Raw genomic sequence first — 26,704 nt, 5'->3', positions numbered from 1 at the left:
TTTGCTATTTGTGCTTCGAATGACTGTCGTGACTGCACCATTCGGGATGGCGCGAATGTTTGTTATGCGCAGCCTTGGGTCCTGTAACTTTATTCTTTCAAAATTGTAATTGGTTATTTACTTATATTTTCGGGATTTGTTAGGAAATGGAAATTGGAAACTTGCCCATTAATTACAACAGTTAATAGTATTATTTACTATGATAATATGTAGGTATTTATTTTGCTTCGATTTTTATTATGAACATAGACTAAAGTTTTTGGAAAAGGGTTTAAGAGCCAGGCTAAGCTTTTTATTTTTCCAAGTTCCAGAGAGATGAACGAAATTGATGCCCGATGTTAAGGGCCCGATCATGATGCCCGAGGTTAAGGGTCAAGGATGGATGATGCCCGATGTTAAGGGCCGGATTATAATACCCGAGGTCAGGGGTCAATAATTGATGATGCCCGAGGTCAAGGGTCAATGATAATCGATGATGCCCGAGGTCAAATGATGAACAAGGACTAAGGGAAGAAAGAAGGAGAAGGAAGAGGAGGATTTTTCCAAAGAATCGAACGACGATGGAAATTATGCAAGAAAGAAATCAAGAAGGAGGAACGGTGCAGTAGGCGTATGCGCAGACATGCGTCGTCGGCATCATCCTCATCGAGTGAGTCTTTTACATTTCAATCTCATTTAAAGCCCAAACGTTCTAGAGCTTCGCATAGCGATAATGCCCTTTTGCATAAACTACTGTCATTTATGAAAGATGTTTAAAAACTCGGAAAATCCTAAATTATCATATAAAGACAACGTAATTCCTGACTTTGATCTCATGACTAAGGAACAAACCATTACTTATTACCTTACCTAAATAAAGTCGAAGAGTGCGCGGAGATATACGATTGGAGCGAACAGAGATTATTCATTACTCTCTTCCGAAAATTACGTGGTGTTGATAAGTCTTGGTATCAAGGTCTTTCGATTTTTTTTTATATACACTTGATCCGTATGAAAAAAAAAAAAGCTTATAGAAACTTTTCTTTTCCGTGAAGATTTGCTGAACTTCTTTCTGAAATATTAAATAAAAGGGTCCGGTACTGTGAGTCTTTAGAACACTACTATTACGTAAAAATAAACCATTGTGAAATAACGGGGCAGCAAGCAGTGAACTGTTCGTTGCCTAAAAGTAGATGATTGAGCCGTGTTAAGTTGACGCACTAGTGGCGCAGTTTTCTGAACCCGAAGTGTTAAAATACTTTAGATCGGTCAAAATCGAAAATACTGATAACATAGATAATAACGACACGTTCCGAAAAACCAGATTCGACAGAAATAACGCTAGCAATACAAGGCCAAACAATTCGAGATTTACAGGGAACAATGCTAATAATATGAGATGTTTCAATTATTGTAATCAGGTAGGACATCGAAGTTTTTGTGCGATAAACCTCTTGTTAAGTGTACCAATTGCGACAGACTGGAGCACCAGGCGGCAAATTGTTACCGAAATAAAATCATTGAAACTACTAACGACAAAAATAATGGGGACAAAAATGAAAAAGACGTTGCTGAAGTGTACATAGATTGCCATCTAGATAACATTGCTTTCCTAAGCCAGAAATAAATATAATATGAATGTAAAAGTTAACGATTTAATATTGCAAAGTCACTTGGATTTGGGTAGTCAATGCGATGCTAAATTTCTAAACACTAATCTTATGACTGACGAAGTTATATTTATATGAATTTTTAAGATGTACTAGCTTTAATCTTGTTCAACCATTAGGTCTCTTCGTTGCAATGGTCGAAGTACACAATATTAAAGAAGTCGTAGAGATTTATGTAGTTGAAGACTATGTTTCGAAATACCCAGTGTCATTGGGTGACTCTTGCAGAGAAAGACCAGAAACATAGTCATAACTTAAAAAGCTGACAAATTCATATAAAAAAAAATAACTGAAACATTGAAAACGTTTACCTTGTTTCTCGGGATTTTGCTACCATACTTATAGACACGTTATAACGAGCCATTCCCGTTAATTGCGAATTGTTGGTTAATGGGAATGTTATTTTGATGGGTCAATTCAAGGACCTGATGTTTTGTTACGCGAAGAATACAATGTTGTTAATAATCAATGTGCTTTTCTCAAACATGATCTTTCTAACTCTGATATCGTAATAGAAAACGGGGTGTTATTGACCAGAGCTACCCAAATGCATGTGATAGCCAAATATGAAATCACTTTTAGCAAATCAGAATCAGATAATACCGTAAATTGTAATCCTAACTTGACGAATGAGCAGCGTATGACACTTGAGACAACTTTAGTGGAATATGGAGATTGCTTTTCGAGTAGCGTCCAGGACCTAGGTTACACTAAAAAAAAAAAAAAAATTGAACCCGTAGACTCAAAACCAGTCCTTTATTGGCCATAAAGTATGTCCCATTCTGAAAGGTCACTAGTTCGGAATATGATTCAAGTAATGGTAGATAGCAGTATAGTTAAGGAATCGGCAACAACCTACGCGAGCTCGATCGTTCTAGTAAAAAAAAAGTATCGAGTATCAGTTGGACTTACATGCGGGTAATACTCTTTTCATATCTTTGGATCTCGCGTCGGGTTACTACCTCAAGTATGCTCTAGTCTAGATGAACGACATACTTATACCATGTAAAAGCTTTGATGAAGGGTTGACGCGACTTCGAGAGTTTCTTGATTTATTAAGAAATGACGGACTTACGTTAAAATCGAACAAATGCAACTTTACCTTCGTAAAGATTGACTTTCTTGGTTTAGAAGTTAACGCAAATGGGATACGTCCGGGGTTCCAAAAAGAGTAAATCTGTCTCCAATTTTCCTAAGACCATCGAATCAAGACGAACTGCGTCAATTCTTAGATCTTTCGGGGTTATTAAAGATTATGCTTTGATAGCATCACGTCATGTAACTAACTTGTTGAAGAAGGATATTTGATAGGTGTGGGGGGAATCTCAGGAACAATAATTTCAAATCATAAAAGATCTTCTATCAGAACGATCATTACTTGCCTTGTATGATCCTAAGCTTGTAACTCAGCTCCATACAGATGCCGGCAAAAATGGCTTCGCTGGTATCCTCCTTCAGCGTAATAGCAACGGTATTATACAACCTATATCCTAATTCAGCGGAAAAATGACATCGGAAGAAAAAAAAAACCATTTGAATTTGAAACACTCGCGGTTGTTGCATTGTTACAAAAATTCCGTGTATATCATAAATCATAGATCCCAGGGTCATTGAGGATACTATTAACGTCATATCTCCAGATGAACTGAAATCGGTCAGAGAGGAAATAAATAAACGCGTTGAAGCACAACAGCTAAAAGACGCTGAGCGGAATAATAAGCATAGGAAATATGAAATAGGCGATCTGGTTCGAATAGAAAGGCAAATACCGCATGATGGACAGTCGTAGAAGTTGGTTGTCAAATACTAAGGGCCTTACTGCATTACTAAGGTTCTTGGGCATGATGGATTCGTGGTTATGAGGGCGTAGCGGCCATTTACAAAATTCAACCTTGGATGAGTTTTGATCGAAATTTTGACAGTTGTACAAGTGATGGGGATGATGACGATGATGACAATAATAGTATAGATAATGATAGCAATTGTAGAATAGAATGAAAAATGTTAAATTTCTGATACCACACGCATAGCTAATAATTTGCTAAACTAATGAAATAAATTACTCAAACGACACGATTTGTAATACAAAAAAAAGATAATATTTGTACATTGTACATTTTTATATGCAAAGAGGTAGATATATTATTCTTTAAGTACGCATGAAATTGTAAACCTCATTAATATGAATGGATTACAGTATAGTATAGTTAATAGTTATGTTATAGTTACCTATATAGTGATATCATTATACAAAACTTTATAGAATGGATGGATAGTAAAATAAGGAATATAATGTTGCACATTAATTTCAATTGTGTAAAATCGAGTTATGATTAGGTACTTAATGTAGAATACTCGTTCTAGTGTTTTTTAGTGTTTATTTCTTCTTGAGTAACGCGATGGGACTCGCGCATTACAGGATGGCCGAGCTGTTAGGTTATACATAATTATAGTATACTTGAGTTAGACTGTCTAATAATATTATTAATGTTTTCTAAGCAATAACTTTCAGTGTCCATTTAATTGTCTCATTATGATAATTTTACACTGCACTTCCGGTTTGTGATCTCATGTTGTGATTTGTAGTCTTGTATAAATTAAAATCAAAACAGTAAAATGTTAATATCAATTTTATTTAAAATAATGATTTATTACAATATTTTTAGAACATTGTTATAATAAGAAATAATTTATACCAAAATGCGCCGGGGTTTCCGCTTCCGATCACACTGTAGCGAAAACCACGTTAGCATTTTGTGGAATGGCGGGCAGTCGTTGGTGAACTATCGTGTCGAACGGACTATTCTGCCGAAATGTAATTGTGTAATACTGATGAGTAATATTGTTGTACAAGTTATTCAATAAATACTATGAAAAGTATCAACCAGCGTTTGAACTTAAAGGAGGACAAAAATAAGTACAACTTTTTCTACATTTTAATTAATGCAACAAGGTAATATTCCTACCTATTGAAATAACCTACGCGCTACGTGTTAAACCGTCAGTGTACTGTTACGAATAACTCCCTATGGATTAGTGCAATCGTTATACCCAACGATAAGGTACCGGGTTCGTATCAGTCCCAGGGGTGCCATGAAAGCGTACTGTAAATAGTTATGGCGCTGGAACAATGGTGTTCTATGTTGATGTTATGGTATGGTTTAACTTTTAATGTTATGCTATGAATAGGTAAAGCAAGTACGAGTATTTCTGAATCGGCTTTATTTGAAGGTACTTAGATGGAATCATGACGTCATTTAAGATCCATATCTTTATATTTCAGTCTGTATTTCCATTTCTATAGTCAAATAGTAGGAGAGCCAAATTAGAACGGACCTGAGGGCCTAGTGTGAGATTACGTCATCATAAAAAAATAACATTAAATGTATGCCGGATTGTACAGCGCCCCTAGCGAAAACGTTCAAGAACTAAAATTTTCACACATTTTTAACGCGCTCCCTAGTGAGAACGTTTGATGTAAACTCACACTCCTCAGCCCACTGAATCTATCTGTTTTACCGCAGAAAAGTATTTTCATCATCATCATCATCATTTCAGCCATAGGACGTCCACTGCTGAACATAGGCCTCCCCTAATGCTTTCCACGTTGATAGATTGGTAGCGGCCTGCATCCAGCGCTTCCCTGCTACCTTTACGATGTCATCGGTCCACCTTGTAGGTGGACGTCACACGCTGCGTTTTCCGGTACGCGACCTCCATTCCAGAACCTTGCTGCCCCATCGGCCGTCGGTTCTGCGTACTATGTGCCCTGCCCATTGCCACTTCAGCTTGCTAATCCGTCGGGCTATGTCAGCGATTTTAGTTCGTTTACGGATTTCCTCATTTCAAAGTATTTTAGGAGGAGTCTTACAGCTTTTTACTGCAGGAGTAAAAAGCTGTAAGACTCCAGTTGCACCACTTTAACTACCTATAACCATAATTATAACAACCGGAGTTAAGAAGAATGAAAGAAAGAAAGCAAGCGGAAAGACATCAAGCTTAAAGCTTGCTCATATGAAAACTGCATTAAAATCTCGAGAAAACAACACAAGAGATCATAAGATGCAGTATTTATTTGCCACCAAATCTAGACGCTGCCAAAACAAATCCTCTAGAATCTCACAAGACAAACACCATAAAAAACATCACTATTCAAGTTAATCTGCAACCGGCACAGATATCGCGGGCTCCATAAACTTCACATGACAAGATACATAATACAAGCAATTTGACCAGGTAGATAAAGGGCCGCACTCGGGGGCAGTGATGTGGGCGTATGTTTATCGAAATATCGATAAAATTGTAATGCAGCCTTTACACTAAATTCGAGGACCCGCCGACATTAGTCGTCGACTTTGACATGTTGGAGGCTTCCGGCGACTGGGAATAATTTAGATTTTTTTTTCGTATGACTGTACCGATTTTGGCTTGAATAATATATTTTTTTAAGTTATCTATGAGTGGTCCCAGTTGCCGGAAGAAAATTATTTAATTTTTACGGATCCGGCGACTGGGACCGCAATTAACTGGGACCGCGGTCCCAGTCGATCGATCGAAGCCTCCATGTTGTCAAAAGTCATAGAAAACACAAGTTGTCGACATGATTTTTTAGAAACAAAGGTAAAAAATTCGACGGGTTTGGTAATTTAAGTAAAGTTGGTAAAGTTCTTTAGTCGACATTAAACCTAATTGAAAAACGATGTATCGGTTTTCGGTGAGATTGATTCTAAAAATAACTTTATTCTGGAAACACCGCATTCTATTCGTGATAAAGATCTCGTTCCTCGAAACGACTCAAAAAGTCATTTCTTATAAAAAAATAGATAAAAGGCCTAGTACATCGTTGACTGTATATTATTTAATTTTTATAGACGATGTTGACATCTAGTTAGTAATTTCTGGTAAACGACTCCGTAGTTGATCGCTTGCCAAGTATTTTAAAAGGTCATTAGATATTAAATATTGAGCAATGATGCGTGTCTCTACTCTCAGTCTCAGTCAGCCAGTCAGTCAGTCTTTAATGTTCAGAAAATTTATTCGTTTAATTTTATGAATAAATTTTACAGCACAAGTTCACTTGTTTACTTAAGACTTTTTTTGACCAAAAGGAAAATCTGTGATAGAGACGTCATTTTATCGATAAATCAAATCGATCTCCCACCACTATCGCAGGGTAATCGAATAAACTCGTAATCCTCGTGGCACCTCCCCCGGCGCCTCATAACTTAGGTACTAATTAATGACATCAGTTTATGATCTAAGCAGAGGCTTACTTTCTTTATTAACTTCACAGACTTCTAAGATTTTCAGTTGTTTCACAAAAATGACAAAATGCTGCAATAGAAACGTCAAAATTTCATCGATAAATCAAATCGATTGCCCATCACTATCGCAGGGTAATCGAATAAACTCGTAATCCTCGTGGCAACTCCCCCGGCGCCTCATAACTTAGGTACTACGGTCGAGGCTACTAAATTCGCGTCAGCATTAAGAAATAGGACTTGTACCACCAGCCACGGTTGTTTTATGGCCGTACAATAAACATCCATGTCTCGGGGGTGTAGTGTCCATTATAGTGCTAGTTTTCAATATGTAGAGATTAGATTAGTATGAGTTAGTTGTTTTATGAAGGTACGTTTTTTCCTACTTCTGGTATTAGGAGAGTTTATCTTTCTAATGCTTGGGATAAGGTAGAGTTCTGGGCTATCTGCTCAGTCAGTTTTTTGAATAGAATTTTGTCTCTGATTTCTGCGGTGACAAAGAATACAGGTGCGCTTTGGTTGTTTGTTTTATACCTACATTTTTAAATGTACTGTACTGTTTGTGACTTTGTTGGTGGTGACATAACTGTCAGTTCATTAAAGACGGTACATTCTTCTTCTTCCTCGGTCCCTCACTGATGAGAATCGCGACCACAGATAGTGTTCCTCCACAGACTGCGGTCATAAGCTGTGTGGACCGCAAATAAACCTACGGTACATAAACCTGTTGAAATATGTTTTTAAAATTAAAAGTAATAGCTTTTATTGGTATACCGGTAAATCTATTATTAAATCATTCTATTACTGCAGAGATCGATGGCAATCCATCTTCAAGCGCATCAGCGCTGACTCGATTAAGAGTTGAAGAGGTGTCGCCATAGTTGAAATTGGTTTTAAGCATTAATCAATCAATCAAAAATATATTTTACAATTACATAGACCTTTGGTTCGACCTTCTATTGACCTTACTACTGAACACACATAATTTAAATTCCACATAAAATCAATTTATTTAACCCAAAAAAAGCTAACTTTTTGCAAGTCTAAAAACACGAGCTCATTTCTCTCCAATACCCAATATCGAATATATCAGTCGGTTTAGTAAGGCATATACCAGTTGTTTAGTATTGACCCTCCCTTCATTCCGCATAGTGCTACACGGAAGGAATTTACATGTCCTCGGCACTTATCGAATGGCACAAATAGGTAGAAAAGTCTCGAAGCCGCGCCAGCGGGGCCTAGAACTTTCAAGATTGTGTAATTAATGTAGGGTGAAAGGTGGGGGCTAGGTTCAGTTTTGGAACTGTGAGATCGATGACCGGTTAGTAAATTGCTCTGAAGATAGAACATACCAATGTCGGATAAGAACCACCTAAATTTTGAGTGGGTAGAGACTAATTTTATTTGCAAAATAGCAAATATATCACAATTACATAATGAGACCAAAATATTTAGCTTGAAGTGCTATTAACTGTACATAAAAGTAGCCTAGAGTTTGAGTTTGAGTGCTACGAAACCTCACGCCAAGTGTGTAAAATGTGACAAACGATTAACTAAGCATAAATTGCATTTTGAAAAAAAAAATGCATTTTGTCTAAAAGGTATATCAATAGCTACAAGAATTTTATGACAAATAATTCCGTCTTTTTTTCTGTGTAGGTAGAAATATACACTCGTTTTACAACATGTTAGAAAGTGTCACATCTGAACCTACGTTATGTATGCCACATCCATGTCGATTCCCAAATTGTTCCAATCCACTGGAATTTGTTCCCAATATACAGATGTATTCCTGGACTGGAAGGATTCCCATTTTGAACTTTCGTACCCTTGTAATAGAAGTCTTCGTTTTTTAGTTTCCTGAGAGTTGGATAGGGCAAAAAGTTGTTCAATTTGTTTGTTATTTAGCATTTTATTAATCAGTGAACAATGTAAAATAAAATTCTCAATCCGTTTGCCAAGCAATAATAATGATTGCTTGATTTTACACGAACAGATTTTTAAATATTGTGCTATTTCATATTTTTCGTAGTAAACTATATAAAAATACATACTCGTAATAGAATTTCATTTTCTTTTTAATTCCTTTTTAGTTTAAAATTAAGAAAAATAAAATAAAATTGTGAGTTGGATGAAGCTAAAATAACGAAAATATAAAATCTATCAATATTTATAACTATAATTTCAATAGACAATGCAAAAAAAATTAATAAAATTCAAAAAGATCTCTCCGGCGGGGAATCGAACCCCGGTCTCCCGCGTGACAGGCGGGGATACTGACCACTATACTACCGAAGACTTGATAAGCAGTTCGAAATTTCAAGATGCATTCGGCTTGTACTTTGTCAAGATACGAGCGAAAATAAGGCGTAGGTTTTTTGCATGCGTCCCATTCGCTCATATAGTGATTTTGGGGTGAGTGAAAGAGAAGGTGAGAGACTACAATAACAACATTGTGTTACAGAGTCGGGCTTCAGTGCGCAAGAGTGCTCTTGCGTACCATTGTCGTGATACCAATACATAATGTTTGGATAACCTATGGTGATAAGTTTATTTGAATACATAATTTTATTATTTTGTTCAAGATAATTCATTATTTATATCATTGTGCCTTTGTGTGCTTGGACAGTCTGCGCAGTAAGTACTTAATTATTAATGAAGTAAATAATATTCAGATTTAATCATTTTTGCGCTTCAGAAGTTTACATTATTTTATTTATTACTATTACTTTAACTTGATATCTACCCATTATGTATTTTCTTCAAGTTGAGTTAGAAAGTCTTCAGGTTGGTATTTTATCTATTTTCATTTTATCTGGATTCCTATCAAATCCAAGCAATCCACATGCGAACATTTTAAAAGCATACATTTATTCCGATTAAGAAAAACGAAGCAATGTTTTTAGTGTAAACAAAAAACACATGTTACGTTTTACGCGATGAGAAAATAGAAATACACCATAAACAAGCGTGACCTTGGAAGGTTTATTGTTCTTGTACATCTTCATAGCTCCATAAATCTCATTAATGTGTAAACCGACAACTACCGTCACATTCGACAGTTTGACTTCTTTAAAAAGATTGCCACATTTAATTACGCGCGTCAAGCACATCAAGTTTTTTGTATGGGTTGTATCTTCAAGCGGCTAAAACTGTGTCACTTTGCTCAATTAGTTGTGATGTGAGTGAATACATCATGTATTTGGAACAGAAGTATTATAGTCTGATGTCACCTGTACCAGACAATTTCTTAGGTTTTTCAAGACCTCTTTCACTCTGGGCTTCATTGCAATCTCAAACAAATGTAGAATAGGCATATAGGCTGCATATAGGCAATAGGCATACGATAAAACAACCCCGTACGCTGTCATAGAGCTCAATGAGAAACACATCGTTTATATCTGGGACCATTATGTAAGTCCATTTAAATATTCTTTATCATTCTCAATAATGGTCCCATAGTATTTACTTTAGTGCTTAGGTACATTAGTTCTAGCGAAAATCGATTACAGTACTACATTATAATGTATGTTGAGTATTATAAAGTCATTTACATTGTTCAGTTAGTCTTTACAGTCTAAAATGAAAAACCACACAATATCTAAGCTGGATAACATCGAATCGTTTGATCCCAACGCGATTTATTATGTTGATCATAAGTCTTTTAATCTTCCGAATATTTTCAGTTGTTCCGATTCCAGTCTATAGTGATACTGCATTTCCCCATTGTATCACTGAAACCAACAACCACATTAACAAAAGATAAACGTTGATCATGTCTTTAATCTTTCTTCGAATATTTCTAGTTTAAAACAACACCTCATTTCCTCATTGTATCACTTATAACAACGTCTGCATTAACAAAAGGAAAATGCCAAAGATGCAGGAAATACGTCTGAGCTCTCAATCAAACTACCCCGCACCGTGCTCAGTAGTGTTTGGGATAGGGCTAGCGATAATTTAAGGCGATGTTGTGATGTCAATTTTATCGACAAAAATGCCCCCATATGTGGGCCTACCCCCCTCCTCTTGGAATGGGGGGGGGGCTTAATTTTTTAAATTTATTTTTTATGTGACTCTACATAAAAATGTTTGTATTTCTAATGTGCCCGTCAAAACTGAATTTTTTTACCAAAACTAAAATTCGGTAATTTTTTAAAAGTTTTTTGTCATTATGTGCCAATAATTATTGGCTTACAAATCTATTATTTATCTGTAAGACTAAACCCCCCCCCCCCCCCATTCCAAGAGGAGGGGAGTGGGCCCACATATGGGGGCATTTTTGTCGATAAAATTGACATCACAACATCGCCTTAAATTATCGCTAGCCCTATCCCAAACACACTGTATTAGTATGCGGATCTTGTCTTTTAATCTTTCTTTTGTTCCAATTCCAGCCCAAAATGACACCGCGTTTCATCATTGTATCACTAATAATACTAACAACCTCGAGACAAAAGCTAAACAAACGCCGGGAAATGCCAAAGATGCAGGAAATACGTCTCAATGCTCAATCAGACTATACCGCACTCCTACTAGTGCATATTTAGAAACTTCAGTTCTACTCCGAAACGCAGTTTACGCAGTTTCGGATCTATCTGTCCCCATCGCTCATGCTGGCATCCCTTTGCGTGACAGAGATGGCAACATTCGAAACTGCTAGCGTTTTCGCAGTCGCACCGCAGTTGCGTTGAGCAATAGCATACCTAATGCGCACAGCATTGGCTCCAGGCTGGCACAGTTCCATATTACTGGCTATTCCGGGCGTTGACCTGTTTTCGGCTTCCTACATAGAAAACAATGCGTTTTTATTACGATCAGACAATGAGTGGCCTGAATTTGAGGAATACACCGCCTGAAGGACGATCTATTACTGGGTGTTATGAAACTTACGGCAAAAACGATCGTGACCACGACCGATAGTCGTAATAGTGACGTAATTCAAAACTTGCTGAAGTAAGTTCGATGTTCACATAAGGCAACATTTTTGTCATTTTCTAAACGTCTACTTCAACTATCATTAATAAAAAGCGTTTTGTAATTTCAAAGATAACACAACTTTTTTCTAGAGGAAACCATTTTTGAAGTAAAAATCTGTTGTGGTGAAATAAATATTATAATGTTATTATATTTTGTTACAGGTAAACATCCAGTTCACCAGTTACTTTTTAGAGTAAGCTGTAGCTTAAGTTTAAGGTGTGTATTACAAAACAGTACTCAAAACTACTGTAATACTAAGTGATATTGATCAGAAGTTTCACCGTAATGTTTGAAATTGAACTGAGTTTTGAGCTTGAAAGTGGAAGTAAGTGGAAGAAAAAAATTTCCATTATTGACCATGATCATGATCATACCCCATAAAACAGCCTTATATCTCTTCTGCATAGAAAGAAGAAGACACAAACAAAAAAACTGGTTACAACTAAAACATTTCGCACCAAAATGTTATGTAAAACCCGGACATAACTCGGCATTTGGGACAAACTTCAAGTTTCTTCTTTCCTTTCCTCATCTTATTATTGTGACCCAGACGTCTGAATTCGCTAACTTTTTCGCAGAATCTCTAACGTTAATCCCGACTCGCAGAAACAAGTTACAGAACTTATTTGCAAGTCACAGAATGCCTGGAACCATAGTATAAATAGGCAGTAGTAAGCTAAATTCCAAATACATTATCACTACATAGTATAAAACAAAGTCGCCTTCCGTTGTCTGTCCCTATGTATGCTTATATCTTTAGAATTACGCAACGGATTTTGATGCGGTTTTTTTAATAGATAGAGTGACTCAAGAGGAAGGTAAGATATACATAGGTATAAAACATGTACTTATATTATAGAAGAGAAAAGCCGGACAATTCTATTGCAACCATGCGAAGCCGGGGTGGGCCGCTAGTAAAATAGTAACCAAACGCGTTGTCTCTCTGAATAGCTAAACTGATTTGCTGTCCAAAGTTTTGAACCTTATTGTACTATTAAGCAAGCAAACTTGTACACAGTAGAAAATATTGCATTTCTAATTACAATAAAGCTACAGTTTTCAGTCTGTTATTTACTCGTATTTACAACAATTTGTTTAAACAAAATCTTGATGTAAAGCCTCCAACCAAAACTTTTGAGCTAACTTTCGCTACCTTTCGAGTACCTATTGGGCTGCTACTTTTGTGTATTCTGTGCTGCAACCACAAGGTAAGGTAACATTACCCAATTCGAGAAAAAAATTCTCTACTTTTATAGACAATAAATTGTGATATTTTAAAGTTAGGGTTGCCAGTCACTGAAGTTTACTGTACTGTGTCTGGACGAGCCCGATGAATTCGTTACGAATATTTGAATTGGCAAAGATCTAGAATTTACGTCATCGCTCTAGAAATTAAAATAAACATGACTTTTTATTTTAGGCAATATTTGCATACAATACTTTGGAAAAACAAATATTACCTGATACAAAGTGAATTGAAACTTCACATAGACGAGAAGTTATCATTGATCTCAAAATACTCGTATTTACCAAACTTAATTAACTCTATAGAAAACCCATAAAACTCATTTATTTCTGCAAATAGGCTTTAAAAAAGGACATTTACACGTCCCAGTGGTAGGGCACTGAATCAGTCTTCAGGACAACATATGGGCCAGTGCTTAGAAGAAGCAGCGCAAGAAACTCAGTCACTATTTCATTTGAAACACAATTCAGTTAAACCTTTCAAGTGTTTTAAACAAGCCTTCGAGTTCCACACAAATCTGCTTTACCATCAAATAATCACTACCTGCAGCTGTAAAACCGATTTTGTCTGAAATAGATCCTGTAATTTGAAATTAACAATTCTGCTTGGAGAGATCGAATGAAAATGCTAATAGACCGCAACGACCGCTCAGCTTGGCAAACGAGTAAATAATAGAAGCAGCTCTTGATACATAACTTAAGATTTATCTTCATGTTCTACTTACGAGCTTGTTAGGTTTTTCTTTCGTTAGTAAAAGGGAGATGACTGTTGAAAATACATCATGTCATTGTAAACTGATGTTGTTATATGAAGTATCTAGTGATTTTGAGTTTACGAATCGTTAAAAAAATTAAATGTTTTAGAAGTACCGTGTAAAAATAAAAATATTAGGCATCACTACGTAAGTGACTCTACTACAATAGATACATAATAATATAATCTATCAAAAATATGACTACTTTATATCACCATAGATTGAGTTCTGCACACAAGATTCATAATTATTATCAACAAAGAAGAATTTTCTTTCAAGAGGAGAGCGTATCTTCACCTTAAAGGCCGGCAACACACCTGTAACGCCCATGGGCGTTCATGGGCGACGGTAATCACTTACCATCAGGTGATCCGTCTGCTCGTTTGCCTCCTGTCACATAAAAAAAAAAGAATTATGCTTTGATTTACATTTTCACATACCGTAATGTCAATTTATCTGGTAGTTTATTGTGGCCACAAAAACCAATTACTATTTTTGGTTACTTATGAACACCAGGCTCTGGTATCCACAGAGCCCACATCGATTTCAATTTAATGCTGTAAAGATATGATTGAAAAACAAGGACATTTTTTTAGCCTGGTGGGTTATTAAGGAAAAAGTCACCTCTACGGTTTGTTCGTCGCTACTTATCTCCATTCCTTAGTAGTGGAAACAAAGCTTTCTTGGCATAGTATGTGTTAATAAAGGTCCTGGTTTTGCGTAATGTACTCGGTGAGGGTTTTATTGGCTCACTAGGATTCTCCCGCGGTTTTGCCCTCGTTTGTTAGGGAATTAAGAGTGTGTGTTATGTTATACCTTTTGTTTTCCTGGTATCCTCTGGTAATTATGTGGTTGAGGATTCCGGGTGAAACGCTTCCACCTGAGGTCTGATCGACTTGTCATCAGATGTGATGCAGGCCAGTTTCAGCGTTATGTAAAAAAAAATATATTACCGCCCGCGGCTTCGTACGCGTGGATCCTGGATCCGTGGATCCTGCGTGGATGGAATTTTGCAAAATCCCGTCTTAGTGAGCACCTGCGTTCTAAAAGGAACCCCCATGCAACATTTGAAACTCCTAGCTCTTGTAGTTTCTGAGATTTCGTGATGAGTGAGTGAGTCAGAGACCTTTAGCTTTTATATGGATAGATGTGTGATTGTTGCCAGTTGGTCCTTTACCAACAGTTTTTGTATTTAAGCACCAGAATCACCCTATTTTGGTTCGGTTTTTTAAAGCAAACTTTATTCCTTATTATTTTTCATAATATGCTCATTGCTCGTATTATTGAAAATTATATTCGCGAATAATATAAAAACAGGCCCAAATACAGAATCACGTGGGATGATTAAAGGATAACACAATACAATACAATACAATATACAATACATAGCTAGGTAGGCACATTTTTCTATTCTTCCGGTTTCCCTGCCCTAAAGCAGTTTTACCCACAGAACGACCCAATCTTCGCGGGTTAAGTTTTATTGGCAGTCCCTCTGTAGAACTTGGCAACACTGGAATTACCCTGATAGACCAATGAATGGGAAGGTCTGATATATTATATTGTTATGACATTGAGTTTTGAGGCAAGTCTGCTGTATTTGTTTAGTTAAGCTATCTGTACACTAACGCGGATCAAGGCAGCGGAGTGGAGTGAAGGAGTGTTGTCCGTTTTCCACCAGTCTTTTCAAAATGAAGCTGAGTTGAGAGGTGTACTGGAAATAACGAAATCTGATTGGTTATTCAAACTCATCTCCTCTCCTTCGTGGAAACCGGGCGAACGTATTAAAGTGGGCAGACTGTGTCGTCACCTATGTGGAGCGAGACAACAGGGCGAAGCGAAGAAGTACCTACTTAGTAGTAAAATTGCGAACTGTATTTGTTTATTGATGCAAAACACTTCTTGTATTTACATAGCTTTGGATATAAAATGTGTGAATTTTAAAAGTAATTCGAATACCTCTATCATATTGGTCAACATTGGCACGCTCCGCTTCTCTCCTCTCCGCTACAGTGTACAGGCAACTTTACACTCAACTTGGGGCTATTAAGTTTATTTAAGTACCAGTCACCGGCAGAGTTGTCACGTAGGCCCTAACTGGGCTAGTTAGAGGACCCTAGAGATTAGGAAAATATTTACCTAGACTTTTGCTGACAAAATTCTCTCTCGAAGAAGGACTCGTTACGAAAATACCTAATGTAAGCTAGTTAAAACTTATTTATTACTTACCATCTCCAAATGACAAAATTAGGAAATTTTAGGTATGATTGTTTTAATTTTGCTAACAGAAAAAATATCAAATAATGACAAAATGTAGGTAATGTACCTACTTTTCTCTGGATTCCAAAAAGAGAAAACTAATATGAAAACAGTTTTAAGTTGTAATTCTGTTACGCCCATGTGAACAACACGCAAAAACAGGCACTTTTTTAATCTAAATTTCTTTGAAACGTCAAACACAATATGTTTATATGGCAAAATATTATACGAGTATTCCAGCCAAAAGAATATTTAACTAGAAATTCTTCCATTTTATTACAAAGTCGGTAGGTAGCTCGTAATAAAATCACTTCCAGAACAACGTAAAATTAATTTTAAGGAATTTAATTATTAAATAGTTGACCTGCTTAGGTAATTACATTGATTTATTACTTCAGTCAGATTTAGGTACAAGGTATTTCTTATCATAAGCTAGGTGTTCTTAGAAAACAATTAACAATATCCATTATTTCTTGACATATGATAGGTTTTCTTATACAGGAAATACTATAATCCAATATAATTATATTATTTTTCTGTGTGAGATAAAATCTCAGTTTTGTGTAATGTGCTATACAGAGTACCTATCTCTATCTTTATATTTTTATCAAAATTGGTTCAACGATTTCAAAGAAACTAACTCTACTGGCACAGTCGGGTATAAAGAGGACCTTCATTTCAATCAATACATATACCTTACGAATCGGAAGACGTATAGTGGGCAGCAGTGCCGGATTAGCCACGTAGCAAGAGTAGCAAATGCTACGGGCCCCGCGAATTTGGGGGCCCCGCGCTCCAACGCCTGTCTGACCGAAATAAAAAAAAGATTAATTTAGATAGGAGCGTAAAATATCTTGCATGCCTTAAACGCGAAGCGCTTAGGCTATGCTTTACTTTCACTTGAAAATCTAAAACTCTATTTCATCACGTTAAATCATAAAAATAAGTAGGTAGGTATTTTACGAACTTTTTAACGTGAATGTTCTAATGTTTAATTATAATCGATAAAACTCATTTATTTCTGTGAATAGGCTTAAAAAAAGTACTTTTACACGTCCCAGTATTAACCCTACCACTGCTTCAGGACAATAAATGGGCCAGTGCTGAGAAGAAGCAGCGCAAGAAACTCAGTCACTATTGTCTGCCTCTTTTTCAAAGGTTTACAGGCTTTAAAATGTACAAAGTTAACTATAAATATTTATGCGAGCTAGGCAGTAACGCATCCCAAACATTTTTATCTTTTAAATTTAATAATCATCGACTTTATAGTAGCCCTTTTTCATTAAGGTACTTTTAATATGTGCTTTGAATTTATGAATGGTCAATGGGTAGTTCTACAACAGTTTGTGGTAATTTATTAAAGAATTTAATACATTTTCCCATAAATGAATTACCAATCTTATGCAGTCTGAATAGGCCAGTAGAATTAAACACAAAAATGAATTAAATCGGAAATAATTCCTACAAAAGATTTTATTGCTTTAATGGCTTCATTGGTTGCCCATAAAGACTCTCCTAGGTTTTCGACTTCGACGGAGTTGTGCTTAAGTGGTGGGGGCCCCAGAAAGGGGCGTTTTTTCGGTTTTCCGGTTATACTGCGTAAAGGACTTACCGTATCGAAAAGTGGTCTTCATGACGGTTGAAGGGTACTTAATCCTGCATTGAATAAGACCAAATTCATTATGTTTTGGACAAACCGTTCACGTGCTTATCTTCGACAAAGTAGAAAATTTACGTTTAGTTAATAACCCTCTCTATGTCCAATAGCTCGTCACCCGCAGGCTCCCAAGCCTTATAAAGGGCCACCTTAACCAGCGTATTCCTGTCAGGGCTCGCGAGTTGGATTCGCCTATCCTTGTTCGTCCCAGCCGATCCTTAACTGCGGTTGCTGCACCTCTTCCTTGCACTCTCCTGAACGACACTGTGTTATCTACTATGGTTCCCCCTCTTCCTTGTACCCTCCTGTACGACTGTATTGCTTAGCCGTATGCCTGGCCCAAGGTTCGATGCCACAAAATCAACTTCATACGCGTGAAAATAGTTTAAATACTATTTCCCGTGCTTGCAACATTTTTCTTTACTGCTTCGCCTCTATTAGTCGTAGAGTGATTTTATGTATCCTATAGCCTTTCTCAATTTATGAGCTATTGAACACAATAATAATTATTTAAATCAAACAACTAATTCCTGAGATTAGCGCGGTCAAACAAACAAACAAAAAACTCTTCAGCGTTTTAATATGAACTTGTTGTTGTTGATTTTTGGCGTCGAACCTTGGACCAGGCATACGGCTAAGCAATACAGTCGTACAGGAGGGTACAAGGAAGATGGGCAGCCATAGTACATAACACAGAGTCGTTCAGGAGAGTGCAAAGCAGAGGTGCAGCAACCGCAGTTAAGGATCGGCTGGGACGAACAAGGATAAGCGAATCCAACTCGCGAGCCTTGACACGGATAAGCTGGTTAAGGCGGCCCTTTACAAGGCTTGGGAGCCTGCGGGTGACGAGCTATTGGACATAGAGAGGGTTATTAATTATACGTACATTTTCTACTTTGTCGAAGATAAGCACGAGAACGGTTTGTCCAAAACATATGAATTTGGTCTTATTCAATGCAGAATTAAGTGCCCTTTAACCGTCCTGAAGACCACTTTTCGATACGGTAAGTCCTTTACGCGGTATAACCGGAAAACCGAAAAAACGCCCCTTTCGGAGGCCCCCACCACTTAAGCACAACTCCGTCGAAGTCGAAAACCTACTTAGTAGAGTCTTAATGGGCAGCCAATGAAGCCATTAAAGCAATAAAATCTTTTGTAGGAATTATTTCCGATTCAAAATCTAATTCTACTGGCCTAGAAATTTGGAACGGCAAGTTTATTTTTGTTTCTTGTATTAAAGTTTTGCAAATCGCTCTTTTTCGTGAATTGCTCTATATTTTTGCGAACATAATATAAAAGGTTTTCATAAATGAACTGTGAAACTACTGTCAGTATGTTAATTGATTTGGAGAACAGCCTAGGTGGCGAATTAGTGCAGTTTGCAGAGCTTCTGAAAACACTACTTGATCTTAAAACAGATGTGGCTACTCTTATTGACAGCAAGAAACAGGAGCCTCTGGAGCAGCAATTTTATAAACTTTTAATAAATAATTCTTTAGAATCGTGTTTTCCAAACTTAGAAATTGCCTTGCGCATTTACATGTCTCTCATGATCACTAACTGCAGTGGCAAACGTTCTTTTTCAACATTAAAACGTATTAAAAATTAATTAAGGAACACGATGGGACAAGAACGTCTTAATCATCTTACTTTGTTGAATATACTCGTAGAGCATGATTTCCTTAAAGAAGTTGATATTGAAAGTGTTATCTCTAAATTTGCCCACATTAAATCAAGAAAAGTTCATTTGTAAATAACAGTTTTGTTTCATTTAATACCCTAAACTTGAGAACCTAAAGCAAACCAAGGGCCCCTTGATAGAAATTTGCTACAGGCCCCGCGCTGGCTTAATCCGGCACTGGTGGGCAGTGTTGCTGGCAGTTTGGCCAGCAATCCTTTTTTGATATTGTTTATGGTTTTTTTTACTTTTTTTTAATATTGTTTTAGTTTTTTGAAGTTGCTTTTTGTACTCTCTCGGGTTATAGTGGTAATGTCTTGAGCAATATACCTTTTTGACCCTATTTTGGAGTGTTTTCCTTGCTTCTAGCATAATATCATCACCGGCAGGCCTATCTATAACATACAGTCCACTCTATCGTTTTTAACAGGCAGATCTCCCATTAAGTGGACCGATGATCTTGTGAAGTTTGCGGGTAGCACCTGGATGCGGGCAGCGCAGGACCGGTCTTTATGGAAATTCTTGGGAGAGGCCTTTGTCCAGAAGTGGACGTCATTTGGCTGAAACGATTTGTTCGTTACCTCGTCGTCGTTTCAGCCAAATGACGTCCACTGCTGGACAAAGGCCTCCCCCAAGGTTATCCACAATGAACGGACCTGCGTTGCCCGCATCCAAACTAAAAAATAATGTTTAGTTACTGCTTACACAACAAAAGTGACCACCGAACTAAATGTTATTAACTATAACCAAACTAAGTCTAGCTCACTACAGAATTATTTGTTTAATTTACACAACATTTTGTTCCTCATAACCAAAGTGTTCGGTGGTCACTTTTGTTGTGTAAGCAGTAACCAAACATTTTTTTTCAGTGCAGGCTCTTCCCGCGACCTTCATCAGATCGTCGGTCCACCTAGTAGGTCGTTACCTACCTAAGTGTATTTTTTTCGCATATAGCAGATTTTTTGGTCAACCTTCGTTACTTCGGTACCTAAGTCTAATGTTTGATTCTGACATATTTGCTCGGTTTGCTTTTTGCATCAACCCAACTAATGCTTAGGCGGAATAGTGCCCAGGGGGTTGAAGGGGGGTAAGGTAGAAGGGGGGCAATTAACGCTGACCCAACACTGATGGTAAACACATTAAATATCAATTAGCATTTTTTGCGATAGTGTTAAGTTGTCACGGGTGCGAACAGGTTTGGGAATTTCATAGAAACGCTTAACTAGCTATGGTTTTCCTTCATCCCTAATGAGAGAAAGACTTTTCCATAAACAAATTTTTTCTTATGACAAGATGAGAGCCCACATCGTTAAATAATGCTGTCTTATCATAATTTTATGCCTTTGTCACTCCATTACTTTAAGTAAACCTTCCCTAAGGAGCACCTTAAAGCATTCCTGAGGGACTCTCTTGATTTTTTCTCCTCGATGTACCGACGACTTCCAACCAAAAATAAGCTGACAGTATGTTTAAACTAATTCGAAAACCTCTATTATATTGGTCAATATTGGCACCGCTCCGCTTCTCTCCTCTCCGCTACAGTGTACAGGCAACTTTACACTCAACTTGGGGCTATTAAGTTTATTTAAGTGCCAGTCACCGGCAGAGTTGTCACGTAGGCCCTAACTGGGCTAGTTAGAGGGCCCTAGAGATTAGGAAAATATTTAACTAGACTTTTGCTGACATAAAATTCCCTCTCGAAGAAGGGCTCGTTACGAAAATACCTATTGTAGTTACAACTTATTTATGATCTCCAAACGATACATTTATTAGGAAATTGTAAGCTGAAATAAGCTGACAGTATGTCGATGAAAAATGTAGGTACCTATAGCTGTCTGTGAGAAGATATTAATTGCACCTAATCATACATTATATTTAATCAGCTGCTATCTAATACCATAATGGCACATCCACTCATTTAAATATCCAATATTTCACAACCAAATACGTTGGCGATTTGCTACCTAATATAACAACCGGTTTAAACCAGTTTAAAATTAATTGGCTGCCTAATTATCTGTCTGAATTCATTGTAATTACATTATCACGGCCAATTACACTTGTGTTAGTGCAAATTATGGAGGCTATTGATATAATGATTATGCGATAATATCGAAACACTGGGCCGTCAGGATTTAATGCGATGCCAGATGCACGGACCAATAATAATTCAGAGAATATTCATGCATACGAACAATAATTGATTGTTCTCCATGCCTATGTAATAATTAAATTAACCTAGCACCACTTCGGGACAACATGGTCTCAAAAGATCTTCAAAATCAATATTTAAATTGATTTTATCAATATCAATGTAACAATCAAAGACACTAGGGTTGGGTTGCACCATCTTACTTTACCTTGACAAACGTCAAAAATCTGTCAAACTCCATACAATAAACACCAGTCATCGTTAAAGTTACGGTCAAAGTTGGTGCACTCAGCTTAGGACAGACAAATGATTTAACGTCAATAATAGTCAGCCATATTTTTTAAAGATCGCTAGTAACTATGTGAATGAAGAAATAGTAGAGCTTAGTGGTAGGGTAACAAAAGAGTTGGTAGGCATAATAATGAGAATGCAGATGTGTTGGATTCACAATTTTGGGCCAATATGACAATCTTGGTGTTGGTATTGGACGTAAGCGACCAACTCTGGCCGGCTCACCATGTCGGTTTTTCGTGCAAACGTCAAAGGATATTGGTAGAGCGCACCAACAGCGTTCACACTTTGTAGTTCTGCCAAGGAATTACGGATCCGAGTAATGAAAGATACGGTCCTGTGTATACGATATACATATGTTTTCATGTTAACTAAGTGGCATGAACGTAGTACGTATGTGGCATAGGTATATGTGGAAATCAGCTAATGGCTCTATAACTTATAGAAATATCACATTTAGTTAATAATTTAGGTAATCGCACGAAGTTCGGATGTTTTTTTTTTGTTGACAATCACGTTGAGACAAAATTCCACTCATCGTTCGTCAAAACATTCCACTTCTCTCATTTATTATTATAACTATACACTAATAAACGTAACTTCATCTAAGCAATATAAACGTGACATTGGTGAAATTTCGTGGTGTGGTGTGGTGGATGGTTGTTAGGTAGACCGATATCAAGATCTGACCATAAACAAAAGAATAATGTTTTGAATTCTAAAAACAACTGTTTTACCAATCATTAAAATGACTCATTTTGAAGACTCAAGCACACTATCCAGTCCAGTACTTACGTTCGTAATGAAATTAGGTAAGCACCGGTGTGTTCAGGGTGCAAACATTGCTCGCCGTCGAGCCGGCTTGAGGGCGCTTTGGAAAATTAATTTTCCCAGCTTGTTACCCGTTCGAAACACTGCGCCTATGTAGCCTGCGGAATATATTAGATCTAACGACCACTTGTGCAAGTTTCTTTAATCTAGGACTAATTCTATCTACATATACTCTAGTTAAGGCTAGGATTAAAACATAATTCGGTCGCGTGAGCGAATGACTGGTGTGCGATGAAATAACCTAGTTAGAAGCGTGGTTAATATACGACATACTATAATAATACTCGTATCGTGGCATTATACTGAGTTAAGTATACATTTTTCTGTCTTAAATTCAATATTATAGTGCTATGCTACGATAAGATTATGTATATCATAGCTTCCACAAAGCGGGCTCAGTTTTGTTAGGTACATTGCCTAAATGTCTAAATAACAGTCCATTAGTCTACATAATATTAACCGATAGAGTATGTTAAAAAAAACCTTAACCTGATGATAGTCTAACAAAAAAAGTGCTAGAAGTTCATTGATCATTCTTAAAGTAGGTACCTACTTACGCCGCCCGTATTCACAAACGATGTTTGCATAAGTGAAGCGGTAAATCGAACGCACAGCATTAAATAAAGCTCTGTGATTGGTTCGTGTGTCACCCTTTGCGTCCACGCGTACTGTGAGACCTCATAGTAATGTTTGTGAATACGGGCGTTAGATTCTACTTCTTCAGATCAGAATCAGGGCATAATCATTATAAGAAACAATAAGGAAGAGCAAAATATTTTCAATATTACGCTGCGTCGATATCCTGACAACGTGAGTAACATAAGTTAATTAATTATAAAACAAAGGCGATAATTAACACTCATTGTTTCCTCCATTTTATTAAATACTCATCCATTTTAATCCGAAAATTCTGTTTATAGATAACATTTCGTTATAAATTTTATATTTACATTAATACGCCTTTGTTTCTGAACTTTTGCCTTTCGCCACAAAGTAAAGTACTGTAACCATAATTTTGTACGATGTTTTTTCAGAGAAAATATCAAAGAGCAAACACAGTATCAGTTCTGCTCACCTCACTCTATATTTCACACTAAAATGCCCTCTAAAATTTAACGATAGCACGCAAATCGGCGGTTGCCAGTTTTACAAAATACTCTCAAGTTTTTATAGCTGTTTATTAAATCTTTTATTTGTTCCAGAAAGTTTCAAAGTTCCATTCTATTGAGGAGCAAAAAATTCTACGAACTCTGATTCTAATAGCATTATTATAAAGAGCAGTGGCGTAGCTTGGGGGGGGCAGGGGGGGCCATGGCCCCGGGCGGCATATGAAAGGGGGCGGCGGATAAGAAAAAAAACATTGCATGAACAAGAAAAAAAAGTTATTCCAAATCGCGTCGTAATATGTTACGTACCGATAAAGCAAAACGAAACGCACAAGTGTGCGCAAGAGAGGACGATAATCGCTTGGTCGGCGCGCGACTGGCTCGCTCGGCCGAAGCGCGGCTGGCTCTATCGGTCGGCCGCGGCCGGTGGCTAGTCTATACAGGGTGGAAACGTTAAGTGATCTCACTCGATTATTTCTAAACTGATTCTAAAAGTGCTTCACAAGCTCTTACAAATGGTACCAAAAATAGGTTACATAATAAACTGGATCTATCCAAAAATTCAATGTTTCCGGCTTCCATACATTTAGTAAAACCATATAATATTAAAAAGTATACAAGATATTCAAAAACTGGTTACTGATCCTGATAGTGCTTCACGAGCTCTATCTAACGATATCAATAATAGGTTACAAAATTAACTGGATCCATCCTAAAATTCAATGTTTCCAGCTTCTACAGCCACAGTCATGGCACTTGTGTCTTGATAATATTATAGCAAGTAAAGCCTAAAACCAATGTTTTCCGTGAATAATTTTAAATAAGAATGCAATTTACGAGTTCATTTTAAGTGTTTATTGTTTAATAAAAAAAATACGTCTTCTAATTTTGTTTGGCTGGCATACAAACGATCATAGCAAATGTTGTGATAGGGATAGGGACATGAGATTTTTGGTTTTACGAAGGTAATACGATAGAGAATAATACAAAGTAATAAAAACCACCGGTTATAGGGGCATTTTTGGATAAATTTATCAAATAACCAAAAAAACACGAATTTAAAAGCAGATTTTTTTCAAAAAGTATTATTTATTATTATTTGTTGGCATTTTTTGTGTATTTTATGTATTTTTTTAGTATTGCCTGTTATTTAGCATTGTTACTGTTTTTATTTTATTAGGATATACCGCTTAGTTTAAAAGTTATTACGTTTTCTTTACAATAAGTAATTGGAAGAAAAAAAATTAAAAAAAAATCTCAAAAATTTTTTTACCTCTTTTTTGTCGATAAAAATAGGTCTAGTTTCATCTATTTTCATATGTACACTTTAACGTGACTCACAATGTATAATTTAAGATAATATTTACTCTCAATTGACAAATAAATACTTTAATACTTGTTATTATAGTTTATTGTTATACACCTACGGTCTTATTCATAATAAAATGCTAATATAGGTTTAAAACCTACATTAGCTAAAACGTTTGATAGGCTTAAAACACTCTTATAAACCTCTGATAAAAAACGTTATTCATAATCGTTTATAAACCTTTGATAGCTAAAACAGAGTTTAATATTTTCTTTCCACAGACTATACAAAAAGAATGAACGAAAACAGCTTTTTTGGTGATTTAACTTGATGGACCATGTAAAATCATAGACAAATCGCAGAAAAAAAAAACAAAAAATTGGCAGCTGTGACGTTTTACTTACTGACATTGACATTTGGCACGAAAATTTAATAAAGTTTTCGGTTTTTTCGATCAACTCCCAAGTTTTATCAAACTTTTATAAAACTTGGGATTGTATGTTCTGGATTCTGTACCTCTTACCCTGTACTCTGCAATAAGCTCTTACGACGACCCGGCTAGTTACATCGGATACTAATTATGTCCATGACGAAGGAGAACAGACCGCCTAAAAGGCAACGATCAGAAAACTGGTTGGAGGAAGATAAGGTAGTACTTATTTTTAGCCTGATAAAGTGCCTACTAATTTTTGTAGCATGGTTTTATTTATGTTTGACGCCTAGTGTTTGCTTTTCAGTATTTGCTGAAAGAGTTGGTGAAAGAAAGAGTAAATGCAATCGAAAATAAAAATACAGACACTAACACGAATAAACGGAAGGTTGCGGCTTGGGCTGATTTACAAACAACGTTGGTACATCTTTTGATTTCTGCCTTCAATATAAAATTTTGCCTTTACCTGTAATTCAAAATCCTGTCATTTCTTTTTCAGGTTTAATTCAATGTGCGCTGGTATGAACCGCTCCATTACCCAGTTAAAATCGCAATGGAGCCTCATAAAAATCAGTGCGAAGAAAGACAAGACCATTGCTAGGCAGGCTCAAATTAAAACTGGCTGTGGTCCACCATTATCAGTGCCTGACGATAGGGCTGATGATATAGCATCTTGGTTGCCCAATGAATTTGTAGTCGATGTTAACAGATTTGACTCGGACTCAAATAAAAGTGAATTAATTAACATTCAAGAGGAGGAATCAACTCAAAATACGCAAGATCAGGAATTGATAAATAATGAAGAAATCCAATATGAATTGGTGGTACTTGATGAAGAAATAGAAGATACACATGCTTGTACTACTAGAGGCATATTGGAAGATAAAGAAAATAAAAAAGTAGAGGCAAAAGAAAATAAAGCAAAACCTAATTTTAAAGCACCAGCAATCAAAAAAAAAAGGAAACTGTTAAACAAAGAAGGCTTAATTGATTTAAGCAGAGTTAGGATTTCCGAAATTGCAGAAACAGAATCAAAATGCCGGATTGAACTGCATGAAGTTCAAATGGAAAACGAACGGAAGAAAGGGAGAAACTTGGATCTTG

General features: G+C 36.5%; 1 protein-coding gene and 1 non-coding gene across 3 annotated transcripts in view; one reads left to right on the top strand and one right to left on the bottom strand.

The window, feature by feature from the left end:
* LOC135081221 (leucine-rich repeat-containing protein 24-like) overlaps nucleotides 1–26,704 on the top strand; it is a 122,125-nt gene that overhangs the window by 54,026 nt on the left and 41,395 nt on the right. The window contains exons 1-2 of one of the 2 annotated variants that reach the window (XM_063975968.1): nucleotides 9,521–9,547; nucleotides 12,052–12,106. The exons of the other annotated variant lie outside the window; for it this stretch is intronic. The gene's annotated coding sequence lies outside the window, so the exon portion shown is untranslated. Of the gene's footprint in view, nucleotides 1–9,520; nucleotides 9,548–12,051; nucleotides 12,107–26,704 lie in introns of those variants that run through there. 2 annotated transcript variants of the gene reach the window in all.
* Nucleotides 9,137–9,208, bottom strand: Trnad-guc (transfer RNA aspartic acid (anticodon GUC)). The gene has a single exon. It is a non-coding gene; the product is annotated as a tRNA-Asp (tRNA).

The sequence above is a fragment of the Ostrinia nubilalis genome, chromosome 19, assembly GCF_963855985.1.
Source record: "Ostrinia nubilalis chromosome 19, ilOstNubi1.1, whole genome shotgun sequence".
NCBI lineage: Eukaryota > Metazoa > Arthropoda > Insecta > Lepidoptera > Crambidae > Ostrinia > Ostrinia nubilalis.
Note: the sequence above shows the minus strand (reverse complement) of the source record. Positions and strands in the feature narration are given on the sequence as shown.